Genomic DNA, 16910 nt, shown 5'->3' with positions numbered 1-16910 from the left:
CTCTCCCCTTGCTTCCATCCCTCCACCCCCTGGTCCTGTGAAGGCTCTTCCCCTCTGTAAATAAACACTAGTCCTGTCGATGGTATGAGCCAATTGTTTGTATAGTACGGACCACATCCAGAATTTTCAAACTAAAAGTCCTCTCTCCTCAAGGTGTGGCTTACTGGAATGTGTTGTATTTGTTTTTCAAGAAAAATAAGAAAACCACAGCAGGGGGAAAAAAAACCATTTCTGAAATGTTCTTCAACAGTTTGTGTTGCAATGTAGTAACTAAGCACCATGAAGGCCAACTAACTAACTCTTCAGTGTAAATATAAAGAAAGTTGCTAATAACTTTAGACGATAAGTAAACAGAGTGACACACACGTAGACTAGTTAACTTGTGATATGTGTTGCGCATATTATTGTGTTCATTTTCTCTCTCTCTATTTTACTACCCTGTAAAAGAAACTAAACAAAAAAAAGTATATTGAAAAAAATGTTTCTATCCTTCTGTAACTTTTTTTTTCTGTGCTTTATCTTGTGCATTTGCGCAAGAATGCCTCTCTGTCCATATGAGCAAATTATTATAAATATGTGTGTGTGTACGTCCGTCCGCTGCTGAATTAATCCTCTCTCGTGCTGTAATATCTTTCTTATGAAATGCTTAGACCTCCTACGCTCCTCCCGGTGTTTAGTCTCTTCATTTTTATGCTAATATTTATATTGCTGTTTTATTTTCTCTTGAACACTGACATTTCAAATAAAAGGCTCTGAAATCATTAAACGCTCACCTTCCGTCTTTTCTAAACATCCGTCTTGGTTTGTACGGTAACTAAAATACATTCACTTTATTTTTCCCAAGGGAACTTAAAGATGGGGTCTTTTGTTTTGTATAGAATCACAATACAAAAAGTCAACACAATTCACAGTGCAGAACGATACAGTATTCAAGACAAACACAAAGTCCCTATGAATATAATTGGGTTTCCTTGAGTGGTGCAGCAGTCTAAGGCACTGCATCTCAGTGCTAGAGATGTCACGACAGACCCTGGCTTGAGCCCGGGCTGTATCACAACCAAACGTGATCAGGAGTCCCATAGGGCGGCACACAATTGGCCCAGTGTCATCCGGGTTAGGGGAGGGTTTGGCCGGGGTAGGTCATCACTGTAAACAGGAATTTCCAGATCTTAAATTGTAGCGTAATCACGTATCATGACTATAGATGGGCCTACCCAAGAAATTACAGTACATCAAATAAGTAAGAATTCCAGTCTTGTTTGCTAGGGGTTTTAAGTGGCAGTAGTTCTGCATCGGTTCACTGAGGGGTTGTAGTGTTGCTCCGTTTTAACTGAGGCCCACATCCACCAAGCTTCATCAGCACCACGCTCTCCCACAATCCTCTGCTCCCAGCAGACTCCGCTCCCTCCCACGCCCGTTTGAAGTATCTTCTGCGGTGTGAATACGGAGGGAAATGGGATGAGGGGAGGGTGAAAGAGACGATGTTTCCTCAGCAGAAATGCGTTATTCTCCTACAGCCTTCCAAGTGCATGTGGACACACATTATGCAAAACATATCTGTAGACTCATTTGGGGATTTAAATTAATCACATTCCATACGTATGTAAGGCAATCTATGGAACTATGCAGAACAGTATACAGAAATGTGTGGGGAGAAGGTAAAATGTTGAGCTTTTAGGTACATTAGCCCAGTGCTATATAACCCCTACACTTTTACACTAGGCTACACAATTCTACGTAATTGTTGAACTACTTTAGTATCACAGTGATATAATTAAGCAATAAGGCACGAGGGGGTGGGGTATATGGACAATATACCACAGCAAAGGCTGTTCTTAGATACAGCCCGTAGCCCTGTCCTTGAGCTGTTCTTGTCTATTGATGTTCTGTATTATGTTTCATGTTTTGTGTGGACCCCAGGAAAAGTAGCTGCTACTTTTGCAACAGCTAAAGGGGATCCTAATAAAATACCAAATACTGGCAATATAACACAAACCCGCGAGGTGCCTTATTGCGACTATAAACTGTTCACTAACGTATTTAGAGCAGCAACAATAACTGTTTTGTCAGCCAATCAGCATTCAAGGCTCGAACCACCCAGTTTATAATACAGAATCAGTCATACGATAACACGTCACGGCTTCTTCTTGACCAGCATCAGTGGGATCCTAGGGGCTTCGATCCGGGACCGCAGAAGATCCGTGTTCTAGCAGGATGGACATTTCAAGGAGCTTGCTGATTCAGCAGACATGCAGCGTTTACCATTCCTTGGCCCATTTTGAATCTAGGCCTTAGGCGACACCTCGCGGAACCCAATTGAGAAACACCTTGAGCTCTGGTGGTGTAGACAGAGCTGGGGTGTGAATCAGAGGGATACGGCTGTTGTCCTGCGAGCGTGATTCAATTCCTCCGACAAGGGTTCAAATCCCGCTCGTCTTTATCTGTTATAGCCTGACGGGATTGTTTGAATATGATGAACAGGTAGGTGTCATCAGGGCACTAGCGGGGCTCAGAGAGGTTAATGCATGTGGCCAGCACCAGTGTCATTATGGCAAACACAGATTCAAGTCCCATCCGTACTCGACTGTTAGCCTGTAATATGACGAACAAGCCCGCGATCAGAGGCGTCAACCACGACAGGCTCTGTTCCTGCAACATGGGTTTAATTCCCGCTCTTACTTAAAGGAAAATTCCACCTAAAAATGATCTTTCGGGTATTTCTTTCGCTAGTCCATTGTTGGCATAGTGGCTAAAACGTGTTGCTTGTCAGCAATCCAAAACACAGAAATCATCCTCCGCATGACGCATTTTGCGTCGCATCTGACGATGCAAAATGCTTCCTACGAAGACGATCTCTGTATTTTGAAAGTTGCATAGCTTGAAAACTGGATTGCTGACACGCAAAACTTTTTAGGCACTATGTCAACAATGGACTAGCGAAAGAAATACCGAAAGATCATTTCTGGGTGGAGTTTTGCCTTTAACGCTGTCAGCCTAAACTGTTTGGTTAAGGAGAAGAAATGAGCAGGTCGGTTCAGAGGTCAGGTGCAGCAAGGGGGGGGGCAACACCACTAGAGAAGCAATACATTTTAAAAAAAAGTAAAAACAAGAGGGAGATTGTAGTTCTACAGATGCTTGAATTATGTGGTTGACTGCACTGCAAGTAGTTGACGTTGCAACGAGATGACTAGAAATTGGTTGCACACTGACAGTCAGTTGAATGTCAAAACAGAGACACAGGAAACCTCTATTGTACGGCACAAGAATAAAACACCGGGCAGTACCAGTATTACATAAAGAAAGAGAAGTCCTGTTTCGCTGTCCATCATAGCAGCAGGGCCTCTTTTCCTGGTTTGCGTTCTCTTTGCTCAACTCCAGAAAGTCGGGTTGTGGGCAGGCGTAGGTTTCAAGGCCTTATACAAGAGCTTACACAATAACAAAACATCTATAAATATCCGGTGCACATCGCTAACCAAAACCAAGGGAACGGGTCCCGACTCAGGGAGGAAGGACTAATGTGAGCCAGGCAGGTGAATCAGGGGTCGAGTCCTTCCCCACGAGGGGAACTCATCCTTCTATTGTGATGATGACTTAGCTAGCCTGCAACAGTGGATGTACCTTTAAACCCAAAATGACCATTTCGTTCCCTCGTGCTACACCACTCCTGTGTGCTGTTGCCAAGGCAATGGTCGCTCTAGTGTTCTGAAAGGGCCCCGGTTCTGTTTCTCAGCTTCTTCATGAAACCCTTCCAGTCGACATCATTAGCTCTGCCCCAATGAATTCTGGGTAAACTGGCAGAGAGAATGGGCTATGGAAAACAAGCATATGCTGTTATTAGTCAGTCTTGGCACGGCACAGGACCATGTGCAGGAAACATGCTAGAACGTGCTCCCCACACACTCTCACAGACACAAACATGAGTCAATAGCATAGCACTTGATTGTAACCCAAGCGAAAATCTGTAAAAGTAGATGTCGGGTTAAATTGGTAATTCGGAGGTGGGGGGAGCCATCCCTCTCTGTCAACCTGTCCCCCTTGCACACGTTTATACCTGGTGCTAACATGCATCCTTTTTCCTGATCTTGTCCATATTCTGATTGTGCCCACATTTTCAGACACATTGCATTAAAACGTATCTCTTATTCGTCCACACGGAACGGGCCTCCCTGTACGCAAATTATTTTACAGATATTCTTTCAAAAATAATATGTATTTATGTTAAGACACATATTGATGCCACAAGACAATGGTGCCCCCTGTCAATTATTTAATAGGATGGGCTGTAGATGATTTAAATGGAAGATGTGATCACAATCAGACCACAATGCATAATCGTCTACACCTGCCCAAAAATGTGGGCACAATCAGACTGTGGACAAGATCTGAACAAAGGACGTATGTTAGCACCAGGTATAAAAAGGGCTCCTGATTCTCCCAGTGACAGGGATCGTGACGGTCCTCGTGGCAGTCCTCATGTGACACAGACTTCCTGTTTCCTGTGACTGTGCAACAGGAAGTGATGCGTTGCCTTGGGTGGAACACAACAGAAAGGGGGGGATTGTTATTTTATTACCCCCCTCATCTCCCTTCACACATTCCCACCAATCAGACACAAAGACATGTAGACAAAAAGGTATGTACACTTACAAGACACACACACACACACAGATCAGGAATGTACAGCCGGGTCATCCATTGGGGAGAGCATTAGGGAAAACCCAGGCCTAGCCAGTCTGACAGTAGCCTTGACAATAGGCTGTCTTTGTGTGGTAATCACGTTAGTCTGACATTCTGGGCACAGGACATCCCACATCGTCATACCCTGAGTGACACACACACCAGGCTCACACACACATTGAACACAAACACACACACCAGGCTCACACACACATTGAACACAAACACCAGGTGCAGGCTTCCACACAGACCTTATGGCTCCGTCTGAGGAAAAAAACAAATGTGGGGTAAGATAAAAGTGGCAATATGGAACAAACAAAAAAATCTAGCTTGCATGGATTTCTGAGTCCATCTTAAACTGCTCGAGAAAGACCAAATGAACAAAAAATAAACAAAATGTACACCGAAAGCAGAGGCAGGAACAACAGTAACAACTTCTCCTCACCTAAACCAACCAGGCAGCAGCAGAAGAGGTGTAAGAGGGGAAGGGGAAGACAGAGGAGGAAATGAAGGCTCGGGAAACAGGGATCTGATTTCATGGACAGCCGTCTGATCCATGTGAGGAAAGCAGGATGTGATGCGATATGTGTATGGCGGGACAGGAAATACATTTACACGCCTTTTTAAGCTATTTACATTACAGCTCTGGCCCATCCAGGGGCCAGGAATCGCCCCTCTACCCAGCATCCTACCCAGCATCCTACCCAGCACCCTACCCAGCTGTCCCACTGACACAGGATGAAGAGCCACAATGCTTTTATAGAGTAATATAGGGGAACACAAATAGAAATTACAGCTCTGGACAGACACAGGATTTAATACAGGGAGAAAGTCTGTGTTGCGATATAAAGTCTATGTTATGTCTAAGTCTGGTAGAGTTGTATGTCTCCTCCAGAGCATCAACAGGTAACCCGAAGAGAAATGTAAGATGATGATATCTGTGTAATGATGACTGCAGCAGAGTTATGGGTTCATCTCCGCTCGGAGACACCAGCCAACATAACAGAACTGGCAGAGGGAGCGAGATTTATGAAGATTTAAGCAGAGGGGAAATGCAACATCTGTTTCTGGTGTTGGCCCCTGAACGGGGGATGCAGGGGAGCAGTTTAGTGTCAGACCATTCACACAGAGAAACACAACACCGTACATGGTCAAACTCACACACACCTCTAAACACACATATGGCTTTGCACTTACGCATATTTGGTCATATAGAATACAGGACACACGCGCAGAGGTTTGAACAAGTTTATGCATACAACTGGTAACAAAATGTCCTTGTAATTCGCTCATGCAAAGTGACTCCGGTGATGTAAAGGAAAAATGGTGGGAAGTGAACTTGACCTGTGATGGACTGAGGACATGGAGAAAGCCATTGAGTGAACGCGCTGGGACACAGTCACCGCGTTGCTAAGGCTAACCTCTCTGCTATAGAGAGGCACGGTACTGCTGTGGGTGCTAACTCAGCTAGAGCCGAGAGATGTACCCTAGCCCAAATAGCCCAGTGAAAGGCTAACACAATGCTCTCTTTCACTGCAGCAAACTCTCTTCTCTGGCCGTCGGAAAAGCCCTCTCCTTGTCTCCTCTGCCAAGAGTCCCTGCCCCTGTTTTCTCAGCTGGGAGGAAATCAGACCGAGAGAGAGAGAAGAAGGAAGGAACTGAGGAGGGAGAGGAGGAGGAGAAAGGTATTCTCACTCCTCCTTGAGGCTGTCCCAATTTAACCCCAACAAGAGCACAAGTCAAAGATCCAAGTTGTGAAACACATTCACTCAGCCGATTGCAGCGCTACACGAGGTAGCTGATGCGGAAACGGAAGGAACTCGATTATGAACTTGGTTATGAAAAGCTCCAAACCGTGAGTCTAAATTGCATAGAACAGCACTGAACTAAATCAAATGGAGTAGAATTGCATTTGTTAATCATGATGAAAGAGAGACTCATTTGTGGGATCAAAAGCTTCCATCTGGTGCTGTGGTTTTGGGGAAATCGCCCGCCCCCCCCCACACTCCCAGTCTGTGTCCAATCTCACTCACCCCTCCCCAGCCCCCCCCCCCCCCCCCAATCCCATTCCAATCCCCCTCCCCCTATTCCCAGTTTCTCTCCCTGTTCAAGCTGCAAAACACATCATCAGCACTCCGCACAGCAGAAATCTATTTCCTCCAGCTCTGCCGTTGACATGGAAACGCTGCATTCCCCCCCCCCCCCCCCCCCCTCTGACAGCGGAGGAAGAAGGGAGCGGGGGAAAGGAGCTGGAGAGGTAATGAGGAGGAGAGGAGATAAAAACAACAAAGGGAGCGATCTTCCCTGAAGGATTCGAGGAACAGACCAAAGTCTCTGAGTGCTGTTGTGTAGCTGTGTCTTTAGGAGACAGAGGAAATCATCTATCAGAGAACACTGGTCCCTCATACACACACACCCCCACACCCACACCATTTTCTCACACACCACATTCCAGCCTCACACATTGGCCAGGTGTTGAACTGACTGCTGTGACCGTGTCTGTCTGACCGTGTCTGTGTGTGAATGGGGTTTGACGTTACTGTGTGTTCTACATGTATTCATAAAGCTAGAAGGGGAGGGTGTTGACAAGTGGATAGAACTGGTGAACGTTTTTATGCATCCTAACGTCTTTGTGTAATGGAGAAAATACGTTTGTGTGTTACAGGCGGCTGGTGGCACCTTAATTGGCGAGGATGGGCTCATAGTAATGGCTGGAACGGAATCCGTGGAATGGTATCAAACACATCAAACACGTGGTATCCATGTGTTTAATGCCATTCCATTCCAGCCATTATTACGAGCCGTCCTGCCGTCAGCAGCCTCCTGTGGTGTGTGTGTTTCTCACCCGCTCATCGGCCAGTGAATGCAGAGCGTGTTAGACACGCAGACTTTGACACGGAGGCATGTCGCCATGGCGACAGAGGTTGCCGAGGAAATGGGGCAGCTGTTGCATGGATATTTGAGGATAATAAGCGCTCAATATAAACCCCTTCTCTTTTACCCAAAACCAAACCTTCCCTGGATCAGAGACGAACGCATTCAGTGGAGAAACTATCCTAAGCATTTATCTGACTTTCCTAAGCTACAGCCGTGGAACTAGACATCAGCAGTAGGCTATATTTCCCCAGGCCTGACTACTAATAACTATAAAATAACCTTCATGATACAGGCTTGTATTAGCCTAAAGCCCTTTTAACGTCACGCAAGACTTTGAAGTGGCTTATAAAAGACAAGCTAACAACGGAGGTTATGGTTGATCAAATCAGATCCTTATCCTGCCACGCCACCTAGTCCAGCCATCAGCCAGATCTTAAACAAACACAAACCCTGCCATCCCCAAAAGTGAATGATGGCTGAAGAGTCAAATTCGGTAGCCCCCCCCCACACATACACACAACTCCTCTGATAATTAACTGCCTTGTGTGAAGTCTGTGTTCCTGCTTGCATGTGTTTGAGAGAGAGAGAGAGAGAGAGAGTTGGTCTGAAACTACTTCTGAAGCCAAAAAGTAAAAGACAATTTTGTTATGTTCAGTTGAAGTCGGAAGTTTACATACACTTAGGTTGGAGTCATTAAAACTCGTTTTTCAACCACTCCACAAATTTCTTGTTAACAAACCATCGTTTTGGCAAGTCGGTTAGGACATCTACTTTGTGCGTGACACAAGTCATTTTTCCAACAATTCTTTACAGACAGATTATTTCACTGTATCACAATTCCAGTGGGTCAGAAGTTTACATGCACTAAGTTGACTTTGCCTTTAAACAGCTTGGAAAATTCCAGAAAATGTCATGGCTGTAGAAGCTTCTGATAAATGATGTCAATTAGCCTGAGTCAATTGGAATTGTACCAGTGCCTCTTTGATTAACATCATGGGAAAATCAAAAGAAATCAGCCAAGACCTCAGAAAAATTATTGTAGACCTCCACGAGTCTGGTTTATCATTGGGAGCAATTTCCAAACGCCTGAAGGTACCACGTTCATCTGTACAAACAATAGTACGCAAGTATAAATACCATCATACCGCTCAGGAAGGAGATGCGTTCTGTCTCCTAGAGATGAACGTACTTTGGTGCAAAAAGTGCAAATCAATCCCAGAACAGCAAAGGACCTTGTGACGATGCTGGAGAAAACAGGTACAAATGTATCTATATCCACAGTAAAACGAGTCCTATATCGACATAACCTGAAAGGCCGCTCAGCAAGGGAGAAGCCACTGCTCCAAAACCTCCGTAAAAACGCCCGACTATGGTTTGCAACTGCACATGGGGACAAAGATCGTACTTTTTGTGTCCTCTGGTCTGATGAAACAAAAATATAACTGTTTGGCCATAATGACCATCGTTATGTTTGGGGGGAAAAGGGGGATGCTTGCAAGCTTGCAAGTCCCACAACTGCACCATCCCAACCTTGAAGCACGGGATTGGCAGCTTCATGTTGTGGGGGTGCTTTGCTGCAGGAGGGACTGGTGCAATTCACAAAATAGATGGCATCACGAGGAAGGGGAATTATGTGGATATATTGAAGCAACATCTCAAGACACCAGTCAGGAAGTTAAAGCTTGGTCGCAAATGGGTCTTCCAAATGGACAAGCATAATTCCAAAGTTGTGGCAAAATGGATTAAGGACACCAACATCAAGGTATAGGAGTGGCCATCACAAAGCCCTGACCTCAATCCTATAGAAAATTTGTGGGCAGACCTGAAAAAGCATGTGCGAGCAAGGAGGCCTACAAACCTGACTCAGTTACCCCAGCTCTGTCAGGAAGAATGGGCCAAAATTCCCCCAACTTATTGTGGGAAGCTTGTGGAAGGCTACCTGAGACGTTTGACCCAAGTTAAACAATTTAAAGGTAATGCTACCAAATATAAATTGATTATATGTAAACTTCTGACCCACTGGGATTGTGATGAAAGAAATAAATCACTCTACTATTATTCTGACATTTCACATTTTTAAAATAAAATGGTGATCCTAACTGACCTAAGACAGGAAATGTTTTTACTACGATTAAATGTCAGCAATTGTGAAAAACTGAGTTTAAATGTATTTGGCTAAGGTGTATGTAAACTTCAACTGTATAGCTAATTAAATACGTATACTAAGCTACCAAGCTGCTAGTACAGAATAGACCTGGCAGCACCTTCAATTAGCACTGAAGAGTGAAGTTAAATGTGTGGAAACTCTAAAGCCCAACAATAGCAGGAGAATTTCACAGCCCACCACCCACCCAAATGCAGAGTCACCCAAATGCAGAGTCACCCAAATGCAGAGTCACCCAAATGCAGAGTCACCCAAATGCAGAGCCACCCAAATGCAGAGCCACCCAAATGCAGAGGCCTTTGAAGCCCCCATGGCTTATCCCTGTCCAGAGGTTCATTACAATAAGTACCCCATGGATATGAAAAATAACACTGCAAGGAATAAGTACAAAAAAAAGCTCCTCAAGGACAATCCAGAGACACTATTTGCTGGCTGCTACAAAGAGGGGAACATCAGCAACTTCATTTTCCACGCAGACCATCCCCTGGCACAGTGCTATATTAACACAGACCATCCTCTGGCATGGCACAGTGCTATAAGAGCCCACTACCCCTATGTCAAGAGAGAGGGTATTGACCCAGAGTGGAAACTCAGAATACTAGACATTGAGGAAATTGAAACAACCTCTGTCAACATGTACAAGTCTGGGACAGTAATGGTACATCCTCAAGCAGTTCCAGCAGGACTTTTACGGGATCAAAGAGAGAGCACAGCAGGAAAAGCTGTCCCTCTCTGTGACGACTCCACCACCCTCAGTGAGTCTGATCACACCTCTTCAAACTGTCCTGCAGACATTGTCATCCTACAAGAAACATGGTATAAAGGAGATGGACCCACTGGTTGCCCTCTAGGTTACAGAGAGATGGTAGTCCCATACAGCAAACTACCAGATGTGAAACAGGGAAGAGACTCAGGGGGGTATGCTAATTTGTTATAGAGCAGACCTAACCCACTCTATTAAATTAGTCATAACAGAAACATTTTACATCTGGCTAGAAATTAATAAGGAAATTCTCAACAGAGAAAAATATCCTTGTGTGCTACCTATATCCCCCCAACAGAATCCCCATACGTTAACAATGTCAGCTTGTACATAAATGAAAACAGAATATCATCAATTTCCAGGCTCAGGGACATGTACTTGTCAGTGGCGACCTAAATGCCAGAACTGGACAAGAAACACACCATCAGCACACACCATCAACACCTATCCGGAGTTGACAGCATTCCCTCCCCCATATGCCCTCTAGACAACTACAACAACATAACAGGGTCATATCTCCTGCAGCTCAGTCGGACGCTGGGTATGTACAAAGTCAATGGTAGGCTTCGAGGGAACATATGGAAGGTACACCTATAGCTCATCTGTTGGCAGTAGTACTGTAGACTACTTTATCACTGCCCTCAACCCAGTCTCTTAGAGCGTTCAGTCAGTACACTGACATCCCTATCAGATCACAGCAAATTCACACGCTACTTGAACAGAGCTATGTGCAATCATGAGGCGCCAAAGGAACTGACTAATATTAATAAATACTATAGATGGAAGGAGAATAGTGAGGAAATCTACCAAAAAACAATTAGTCAACGGCAAATTCAATTCCTTCTAAGACAATTACCCAGACAAAGGGTTTCACTGTAATAGTGACGGTGTAAACTTGGCAGTAGAAAACCTAAACAGTATATTTGGCCACTCAGCTTCCCCATCAAATCTAAAAATGTCAAGTAGACAACCTAACAAAATTAATAACAATGACAAATGGTTTGATGAAGAATGCAAAAACCTAAGAAAGAAATTGAGAAACCTATCCAACCAAAAACAGAGACCCAGAAAACCTGAGCCTACGCCTTCACTATGGTGAATCACTAAAACAATACAGAAATACACTACGGAAACAGAAGGAACCGCAGGTCTCAAATAGGCTCAATGTAATTGAAGAATCCATGGAATCCAACCATTTCTGGGGAAATTTGAAAACTCTAAACAAACAAAAACACAAGTTATCTATCCAAAACGCAGATGAATAAACCACTTCTTAACAAAGAACAAACAGCAAAAACATATCCCTGATCAAATACAATAATAGTCTTCAGAATCAACTATTAAAGACTACCAGAACCCACTAGATTCTCCAATTACATTGAATGACCGACAGGACAAAATTACAAACCCTCCAACCCAAAAAGGCCTGTGGGGTTTGTTACGTTCCCCAGTTTCTGGGTTGTTGTGGGTTTGTATGTGTGTGTATTTCAGGAAATGGAATCCTGGATTCCTCAAGCAGCTGATTGGTCGGCCCCATCGATGATCGGAGCTCTGACCCTCCCTCTCGTCAGGGGAAACAGCTGTCTTCAATTACCAACTCCTTCTGCAGCTGGATAAAAGCCAACGTTCCTTTGTCAGGAGGAGAGTGCTTATTTGATGTCCTTTGTTGGTTTTTAGTCAGTGAAAGTTTTGTTGAAAGTGTTTTGTAGCCACTACTGCTGAGGTATGTGTATGCCAACAGGAATGAGTGTTTATTGAAATTGTTCACTTAAAGTATTAGTAATTATTCTGTTTGATTTCCCCCACAATACCGTGTTAGGAATAATAAATTCCCTGGAAATTCAAGGAACAGCAGTACCTTGATCTTCTGCACAGATTCTGTCAGACCTGGGCCCCGACAGTAAATCTCAGTAAGACAAAAGTAATGGTATTCCAAACGAGGTCCAGTTGCCAGGACCACAAATACAAATTCGATCTATACAGCGTTTCCCGAGAGAAAGTCTGTTTCCTCTCCAGCCATGAGAAGTACTGACTGCCTGCCGAGAGGATTAATTAGAAAATGCTACAAGATCTTCCAAGAAATGAAAGGAACGAAAAAAAGAGAAGAAAAAAACCCAGCTCATCACAGCCAGGGCAGCTCCATTGCCCTAGTTTACTGGTCTCAAAGCTCTTTCTCGCTCTCCAACCCCTCCTCCTCCCCTGTTCCCCATCCATCTTTCTCTCTGTGACTCCTCTCATCCCTCTTCACTTCCTGCTCTGGCAATTTGTGTGCCTCTTTATCCATATCCCCCTCTCATCCTCCTACATCCATTCTCCTAACAATCATTTTCTCCATCTCTCTCTCGCCCAGATGAAATATTTTTAGTTATGTGACTTATTTTTTCAACCTTCCTGTTCTCTTTCCATCTTCCTCCTCTTACCTATTTTCCCAGATGAAATGACAGGTTTGTGAATCGGCGTTTTGCTGGCGAGTGCCGTGTGTCGGTGTAAATCAAGCTCAATAATTCATGTGCCTGCTGGGTGCCGCCGAGCGACAGATGATGTTGTTTCTCAGAGTGAGGCCACAGCCTTAGTTTCCATGGTAACCCCACCATTTCCCCAAGACTCTGTGTATGGTTATGACTAGCTACCTTAGCGATATCATGTATGGGCAGGTGAAACCAAATAGACCATCAGAGTTACTCAGATGTGGCCAGGACCTTCTGTATGCACAGACTCTACTTTACTTAACAGAGAGAGAGACAAAGAGGACAAGGCAAAAAGCTAGGAGAGGATGGATTGAGAGCGGTAGAATAAGTACGAAAAGACAACAGATGGAGAGGGATAGAGAAAGCGAGAGGTCCATATTCTCTTGCCCTCCCCACCCTGCCTTCTCCGTCCCATGGTCTCCACTCCTGTGGCTGGGCTTTGTCCTATCCCTCTCCCTCTCCAAAAGACCAGGCCTGCAGAGGGACTGTAAGCTGCTTACTGTAAGACAGCTGCAGAATGGGCTTTAATACAGCATTATACCTGCTGCCCTATTAACACGGTCTCATCCTTCATTTCACTGCTCCTTACCATCTGCCTTGTCTCCGTTTTACTGGCCCTGTTGCCTTAGCTTCCCCCTTTCCTGTCCTATCCTTCATCTCTATGTCCTGGACTAGAAAACCTCTCTCCCATAAAGGTCCTATAAATAATTGATTGTATATGCAATATAAGAAACTGTCTCAATGTTCATCCCTCCATATATGGTCCTCCTAGCTCAACTACCTGTCTGTCTTTTTTTTATTTTATAGTCTTTCATACACTTCTGTTCTGGAACTTTTCTCTCTGCCTAGAATTAGAGGATGTCTGTCTCTCTCTCTCGTAGCCCTGTTTGCTTTCTGTCTGGTCCCAGTGCGACCTTGTGGCCAGGCCACTGACCGTTTTCACTGTCCTATCCGTCTTGTCTCAGTACAGCCTTTGAAAGGTCATGGCGTTTCACTCGGCCAGAGAGCTGTTCTGCCTGCTGCTCTCTGTTTCCTCCATTACTGACTGCTCCACTTCATACACAGGGAGACGGAGAGAGAGAGAGGATGGAAAACAGTAGGAGAGAGGGAGAGACATGTTGGAAAGGAAGGAAACTGAGAAAGGTGGAAGAGGAAGATAACAGAGCGACAAGATTGAAACAGAAAGAGAGAGATGGGGAGAGAAAGGTGAGCGAGAGAGGTAGGAGAAGAGGAAGACAGCGGGAAGAAAAAAGGTGAGAAAAGGGGTGTGGCTGATGTTCAGTAGAGAAAGGGAGGCAATGGTAACCATGGTTACTGAGCCAAAGTGGTGATGTCATCCCCTGTGAATAGGTCCATCACAGGCCGGGTGTATTTTAGGGTTTGCGGTGTGAACGTGTCTGTGCACTCAGCCTTTCATTTGGGAGTCTAATACACCAGAGAAAATATACAATTACTCTCTCGTTCTTACTCTTTAAACCTAGCACATTCAAATTCACAGCTAAGAGTCCTCCATTTTCCTTTTGCTAGTTAATAACAAAAATAGTGCAACCTTTCCTTCTCTTCATCTGCCCCCCTTTCTCCCCCAATCTCCTCTCCCTTGCCTTTCTTTCATCCCTCTCTCAGCAGCTCTGAGTGGACTTCTCCCTTTAAGTCTACTGCCAGAATGTTCAAATGAAACGTGAACAGGGACTCACCAGCCAGGCTGCCACAGAGTGTTAATTTACACAAAGAACAAGGAGAATAATTAACACCGAGCAGGAAAAAAATGAAACCCATCTTAAAGAATATTCTACGTGTGAATGGGCAGATGAGGTAAGGAGGCTCATCTGGAGGCTGACATCTATATGGAAGCGGGTGCCATTTCAGATGCAGCCTGGGACTTCCTTCAGCCTATGAATGAAGCCAATGTCTCTGTGAGTCAATCTCACTTCAGTTTAACCCCTAAATGTCACACTGGATGTATTTATGGCCCTCATATCCCCTTCTAAACCCGAACCAATCTCACAATAATTGTTATGCCCCACATACTCTCACACACAAGACCCTATACTGACTACACACACGCGTGCAAACACACACACTAGAGGAATTCATTACCACCAGTCACAATCACTCTGCTGCAGTCGCAGCTGATGTGGGTCAATCGACTGGTGACTCCCTCGCCTTCATCAATATAGAGTTACAGAGGGCAGGAGGGAAGGTCACACACGCAAAAATACACTCACACGACAGATCAGGGATAATGGGAGAAATGGGTCAGGGGTTCAGAGTCGTATGACTAAGGCCTGACTACAGACACAACAGCCCCAGGGCCTCACACATAGATACCACTGGATTTATCAAATGCATCATGTGTAGCACGACCACTATAACACCGCCAACATCAGTAGCGCTACCACTATAACACCGCTAACATCATCAGTAGCACTACCACTAACATCATCAGTAGCCTACCACTATAACACCACTATCATCATCAGTTGCACGACCACCATAACACCACTAATATCATCAGAAGCACTACCACTATAACACCACTAACATCATCAGTAGCACTACCACTATAACACCACCAACATCAGTAGCACTACCACTATAACACCACTAACATCATCAGTAGCACTACCACGATAACACCACTAACATCATCAGTAGCACTACCACTATAACACCACTATCATCTTCAGTTGCACGACCACTATAACACCACTAATATCATCAGAAGCACTACCACTATAACACCACTAACATCATCAGTAGCACTACCACTATAACACCGCCAACATCAGTAGCACTACCACTATAACACCACTAACATCATCAGTAACACTACCACTATAACACCACTAACATCATCAGTAGCACTACCACTATAACACTGCTAACATCATCAGTAGCACTACCACTATAACACCACTAACATCATCAGTAGCACTACCACTATAACACCGCCAACATCAGTAGCACTACCACTATAACACCACGAACATCATCAGTAGCACTACCACTATAACACCACTAACATCATCAGTAGCACTACCACTATAACACCGCTAACATCATCACCACTATAACACCGCTAACATCATCAGTAGCACTACCACTATAACACCGCCAACATCAGTAGCACTACCACTATAACACCACTAACATCATCAGTAGCACTACCACTATAACACCGCTAACATCATCACCACTATAACACCGCTAACATCATCAGTAGCACTACCACTATAACACCTCTAACATCATCAGTAGCACTACCACTATAACACCACTAACATCATCAGTAGCACTACCACTATAACACCGCTAACATCATCAGTAGCACGACCACTATAAAACCGCCTCCATCAGTAGCACTACCACTATAACACCACTAACATCATCAGTAGCATTACCACTATAACACCGCTAACATCATCAGTAGCACTACCACTATAACACCGCCAACATCATCAGTAGCACGACCACTATAACACCGCCAACATCAGTAGCACTACCACTATAACACCACAAACATCATCAGTAGCACTACCACTATAACACCGCTAACATCATCAGTAGCACTACCACTATAACACCGCCAACATCAGTAGCGCTACCACTATAACACTGCTAACATCATCAGTAACACTACCACTATAACACCGCCAACATCAGTAGCACTACCACTATAACACCGCCAACATCAGTAGCACTACCACTATAACACCACTAACATCATCAGTAGCACTACCACTATAACACCGCTAACATCATCACCACTATAACACCGCTAACATCATCAGTAGCACTACCACTATAACACCACTAACATCATCAGTAGCACTACCACTATAACACCGCTAACATCATCAGTAGCACGACCACTATAACACCGCCAACATCAGTAGCACTACCACTATAACACCACTAACATCATCAGTAGCATTACCACTATAACACCGCTAACATCATC

The 16910-nt window shown here is 44.5% G+C and overlaps 1 protein-coding gene across 14 annotated transcripts in view; it reads left to right on the top strand.

Annotated features, from left to right (window-relative positions):
* The window catches only part of LOC139366188 (protocadherin gamma-C5-like), a 111608-nt gene extending 110842 nt beyond the window's left edge, over nt 1–766 (top strand). For all 14 annotated transcript variants that reach the window (XM_071103391.1, XM_071103385.1, XM_071103382.1 and 11 more), the window contains exon 5: nt 44–766. The gene's annotated coding sequence lies outside the window, so the exon portion shown is untranslated. The remainder of the gene's footprint in view (nt 1–43) is intronic.
* The last annotated feature ends 16144 nt before the right edge of the window (nt 767–16910 follow it).

This window comes from Oncorhynchus clarkii, chromosome 14 (genome assembly GCF_045791955.1).
Source record: "Oncorhynchus clarkii lewisi isolate Uvic-CL-2024 chromosome 14, UVic_Ocla_1.0, whole genome shotgun sequence".
NCBI lineage: Eukaryota > Metazoa > Chordata > Actinopteri > Salmoniformes > Salmonidae > Oncorhynchus > Oncorhynchus clarkii.
This window is presented reverse-complemented; position numbering and strand designations above follow the sequence as displayed.